This window comes from Lactuca virosa, chromosome 5 (assembly GCF_052849685.1).
Source record: "Lactuca virosa cultivar CGN04683 chromosome 5, Lactuca_virosa_CGN04683_v6, whole genome shotgun sequence".
In the NCBI taxonomy this organism is placed as follows: Eukaryota; Viridiplantae; Streptophyta; class Magnoliopsida; order Asterales; family Asteraceae; genus Lactuca; species Lactuca virosa.
The window spans coordinates 121,883,961-121,889,960 of record NC_136430.1 but is presented as its reverse complement, the minus strand read 5'-3'; positions in this window follow the sequence as shown (position 1 = coordinate 121,889,960).

The following is a 6,000-nucleotide window of genomic DNA, read 5'->3' as shown; positions in this document are numbered from 1 at the left end:
TCTCGCGCTCCCAAGTGGATTCAGGTCCTCGGTTGGCATTCCAGCGAACCTTCACTAATGGGAAACGGCTATGAATCGTTTGCATGACCTCTCGGTCCGTGGTCACTACGGTTGTTCCACGAAGGTGAGGCTCTCGTTGGACCCAATGTCGTCGAGTGGGATTACAAGAGTCTCGCCAGGCGGATACTTTTTCAGGTTCGAGACGTGGAGGGTAAAATGTACGTTACTGAGTTCGCGGGGTAAGCTGGGTCGTGGATGCTTTTATTCTCATTCTTACTACGAGGGTGGATAAGTATGACATTCACAAGGATCATGACGAACTGATCCCAGTAAGGATGGCATACCATATTCATTATGTTCATGAATACTACGGGCGTATTGGTCCTATCTGAGTGGTATCACTATGGACTCGTAGCGCCCGCATCGAGTTCGGAAGATTGTCCTCGGGACATCCTTCTCTAAAACTCGCAACTGGTGATATTCGGATCTCAGGTCCATTTCTGAAGGGAAATTTGTTCCTTGCGGTTGGTCAACCAACTCATCTATGCGAGGCAGAGATAATGATTTCTAATGGAAATCTTGTCGGAGTCTCCGATAGTCGAGGTACTTATAATACAATCCGTCTGCTTCTGCAAGAATAAGACCGGAGCTCTCCAGGGTGAGAAGCCTGGTCTTCCAATTCTATTTCTGAGTAGTTCGCTAATTTTTCCGGACTGTTCTTGTATTCCTATAAGTGTTAGACTGTAGAGTGATATCGTTACAGGAGTCGTACTGGGTTCTAAGTTTGTTCGCATGACAATGCGATTACTCGTAGTCTTGGGCAGTCTCCGTCCTGAAGTTCATATTAGAATTCATACATGGTTCATCAATCACAGTCTCGTGTATACGAGTCGTATATAATTAAGATTGAAAAGGTAGTCGAATAAATGACTCTTCTTTAAGCTCACATCCCAACGAGGAAAAGAAGTTAAAGTGGAATCATCAATTCTAAACCTGTAGAACCTTGATTATATACTACCCTTGTGTATACATTCTTCCGCGATAGATCAAACGTACGGGTCTTTGGATTGAACTTGACGTACTGTACGAGTGGTACTCTGGGGAGGTTTGTTGAGGTTTCTTCGGAAAGGATAAGAAGCGTGAGGTACTCTATGCATGAGTACTTCGGAGTTCTGAAATGACGGCTTCGCTGGAAAGGCGATTTCGGAGAGAGATTTACGCATGAAACTAGTATTGTGCGGATCGAATTGACTCAAGTTATCTGATAGCATCGGACTACTCTGAATAATAAAGGCATTAGATTAGATCCTAAAGGCGTTACAGACAACATAATAGTGCAACTTTTAACAGAGTTACCGTACTATAGATTTACTACAAGACTATCGCTGCTTACTAGGTATACTACAAAAGACAAGTATACGCAGTACGTGCATCCATTTACTGACGGGATCTCGCAAAAGATAAGACTCGAGTTGCACTAGCTTTAAACAGTTTATAAGTCTGTTACAACGAACGCCTTAGATACTTTAACGAGGGTCCGGGGTAGTTTCTCCCGCGGCAGTGATCCTTAGTATCTTCCCGTCTGCGCTGGAGTTCTTTGTTATTAGACAATCCTTCTTGAGGTGCCCGATTTCACTGCATTGGTGACATATCTAGCTAGTACCAACATCAGTGGTTGAAGTGATGTGTTGAGTCAGAGTTATGTGGACACGAGTGTTTTCCTTGTTCATCCACTTTGAAATTTTCCTTTTATAGGGTCTAGTTTTACCACCACCATCGCAAGCCTGGTTGACTCCGATGTCAGGGGCTTGAGTGATGGGTAGTGCCGGTGCTCCACAGCTACGAGCATGGTGCCCTACTCTTATGCAATTGCAACATTGCATTTCATGGCAAGCCCCATTATGATGATAGCTACACTTATCACACTTCGGTATCTTTCCCTCGTATGGTCTGATCGGTACTGGGATGGCAGGGGTTGCCACTTGTTGTTGTTTCATGGCAAGTCTTTGGGATCACTAGCGTTCCTTCTGGGCTTGGCATTTTCGTTTCCTGTTCTCTGTTTTTCGGCTTTGCGAGTCTGTGACTGTTATCATTTCATGACTTCCTGGATTGATACTACGATCGGGATTGTCAACCCCTTTGTCAGCATTGCTTGCGTTGATAGCGCTGCGGTTTGCAAGGACAGCTGCCACGGCAGCCGTCACGGCAGCTGTAACTGCGGCTTGGAAAGTAGCGGCGTCCATAGGAAAGGAAGGGGTTTCGTTGTTCGGCTGACTAATTCCCGACGACGACATGATTCTGTTAACACGAAAGATAAGGAGTTCGTGAGTGATTATGGTTGACCCTAGCTGTATTTCGATCGTTCATGTAAAGAGTAGAAGTATGTTATCGAAGGTTTGACCTACATCCCTATGATGCAGTCCTAGTTCAGAGTAGAAGTAAGTCCCTAGAATGGTCACAAGATGCTTGACGTCTAAAACAGGGTACCATCAGTTGGTAAATAACATGATCCAACCCTTGAAAAAGAATTGGAAATGATCCCTGAGCTAAATTACCCTAGTTCAATAACTCGACTAGAGTGGGTTTTAGATAGACTCCCATGATAGCATGATGAAAGTATTTGAACAAAGAATGACTCAGGAGTTAACCGACTGTCGATATCTTTGATATTCATGACGTAATAAGTTCGGGAAAATTGACCTTGTAGAGAGTCTTACATCATATCCAGAGTAGAAAGGTTTTGGCTGTATAAAGGCCTAACTAAAAGTACCTACAGTACAAGATAGTTTCATAGAAAAATGCCACATAGGACATAGACAGGAAAAATGATTCCTTTTAACAAGGAAAGAAAGTAAGGCATCTACTACTGGTGACGTCCATCCCTCTGGTGAATCCTTAGTTCAGCCAGTTGGCGTTCCATATCAAGCAGGTGTCTTTCGTACACCCTCTGGTGTACTCGGAGTTCTATGACTTCGGCTCGTGATTCAGCCAGTGCTTGTAGTAGGTTTTCATGGTCTCTCTCGGAAATCTCACGAGCATCTTCCAGACGAATGGTGCGGAGGGTATGCATTCTCGCATTGGCGACAACTTCCGTGATTTGATGTAGGGTTGTCCTGCCTTGAATCTCATTTCGGGCCACTCTGCCGACCAGGATTGGCAAGACTCTGTCTGCTGATCCCCCTTCGCTCGGGTCATAAAAGCTTCGGTCTCCATTAAATGGCATGGGCTGATCCTGCCCTTGGCTCCATGTTTCCAAGCTTTCCACCCACGGAGGCGTCGGGCCTTGAAAAGCCAAACGAGGGTTAGGATTTGGGACAAGAGCCATCAGGGGTAGGTTCTCAACTTCAGGCTCAGAGTCAGAACCATCTCCAAAGCCTTCAGCCTGGTGACCATCCATAGGGATTGGGTGGTCATTACCTGGATCAGCTTCAAACCCGCCTTCATTACCTTGGTTAGGGAAGTACAAGTTGTCGTAGGGATGGAATTCAGCCATATTATCTACGTGAGAAAAGAGATATAAGAATCTAGCACATAAGTAGCTTATAGTAACACAAAATACTCCTATAGTATTTTAGGTTTAGGTTCTATTGTTCTCGTTGTGCTATTGTGGGTAAGTTTTTAGACTTGTTGCAACCCCACAACCACACTTAGGCACATGCTAGTCAACCCTCGGATAATATAGTTGATCAGGCTATATCTTCCCAGTTTTGACTATATGTCTCTAAGTCTACTTGTGCTGCCCAACAATCATAATACTTTAGTATTGTCCTAGTGACACTGATTTTAGTATGAATGTAGGCACGTATACTTAATTAAATATTTTATTATTTAAAGTATAAACTCTTGGTCAGAGTATTTTAATCCCATTGTATTTATAGTCTGTATATATTTTATGGTTTGATATACTCAATTCACTATAAACAATGCTCTGATACCAATCTTTCACACCCCAAAACTAGGAACGGGGGAAACGTTCTGGGGCGGAGGACGTCATGTACAGTATCACAACAGTGAATAGTAGTAAACAAGCAACAACATCATCCATTGCATTAATAATATAATTTGAATACAAGTGTATTCTGTCAAGTTATATAGACACCAAAATATAAATCAAAATGAAAGATGAGTCTTGAACGAGCTCCATCTTCTCTAAACCTTGCACCGGTACCTGTCTACTGGTGACCTGAGGATACAAGTTATTTTGAAAGAGAGTATCAGCGTTAAAGCTGGTGAGATCATAAGTATTTTAGTGTCTGTATTTGTAAGAAGTATTTGTAAGTATGTGAAGTATAAGTATGTAAAAGTTTTGAACCTCGTAGAAAACCCTATGTTTCCTACTAAAAGTAGCCTTCTACCAAGGCATCTAGTATCTATGTGTCTCTCTTGTAAGAGTGTGTATTTTCCCAATTCTGACTATCATTAACCAAAAATATAGTTTCTACATTATTGCTTATTGTGTGAATATCACAAAGTAAATGTAATGGGAAAATGAAATAGTACTGTAGTATTGTAATAAGTAACTACTGTTGTACTAACTACCTTAAACCAATTGTAATTTAAAGTACCATGTGATCGGCCTGTATCCTGCTACCGACTCAATAGAAAAACAACGATGTAAGACGTCGTAAGAAATGACATTTGGCACCCGTAGACTTGCAAGTCCCACTGTAGCGAGCAGCAAGGTGTAGGATAGTCAATCCAGTATAGATCTATACACAAACTCATACGCTCCCCAATTAAGGAGATTCTGGATACAAAAACGGTCATGGCAGGTAGTGCAATGCCCCGTTTAGTGGCTCACATAACTGTATTAATGTATATGTAATGTATGTTAGTTGTATTGTATGTGCTTCCTCTGTCTAGCCTGTATGTATGTTCTTTCTGTATAGTATTGTAATGTACTGTGTGTACTAGCTATATTGTGTGTTCTCTCTCTATCTAGCATGTATTGTAATGTATTGTGTGTACTTGCTGTATTGTGTGTTCTCTCTCAATCTAACAAGTAATGACTCATGTATGAACTGACTCATTGTATGATTCATTGTTCTAGTAATAGTATTAGTAACTTCCTAAACTACGCCTATCGTAGTTTACTAGTAATATGACTTGTACGTATGAACAAGAATGTATACCCTTGATACTCAAGGGTATTCAATTGACTGAAAGAACTATTATGACTATATATGTATACATGATATATAACTAATATTTAAACAACCTTCGGACTGATAACCGATACCCTAAAGCCACATCCAAACAAGGAAAATGAGTTAAAGCGAGCTAGCCTTACTAAGTCCTTTAAACATTACTTATATAACTATACATACATAGGCATGCATTTGACAATATAAAAGTATAAAAAGAAGTTTTGGTAAAACCTTTGAAAGATTTAATAACTAAGAAATGATGACTTGATGTCAGTTTATAAAACGGTTTGAAAGCAGTTTATTTGATAAGAACAGTTTTAAGTATAAGAAAAACCTTTGTTTGAAACACAATTGTAATAGAGTTTGAAAGGAAACATACAGTATGTAAGATAGTTTGATAAAGTGTTTTAATATGTAAAAATCGTTTGAGAAAACCATTTGAAGTAATCTGTTTGGTAAAATAGCTAAAAGTATAGTAAATTCATTTGTATGATAGTTATTAATCACATATGATTGATATAGTAACTAGCATGATTCAACTTGTATCCCCCCCATAAAAGCATTTAAAAACATTTAAAAGATTGATTAAGGGGTATGAAATCACCTATAGTGAGTGGCTTGGATGAAAGGAAAGTATAGGATGCTAGGTGTCAAGTGAAGACTTGTACACTCCCAAGGATCCTAGCTAACATATAATAACACATATATGTATACTATTAGTCTTTAAACAACAAATCAACAAAGTTAAGACATCCTAGGTGTCACACCCCAAAACTACGAACGGCGGAAACGTTCAGGGGTGGAGGACGTCATGTACAGTATCACAACAATGCAAAGTAGTAAACAAGCAACA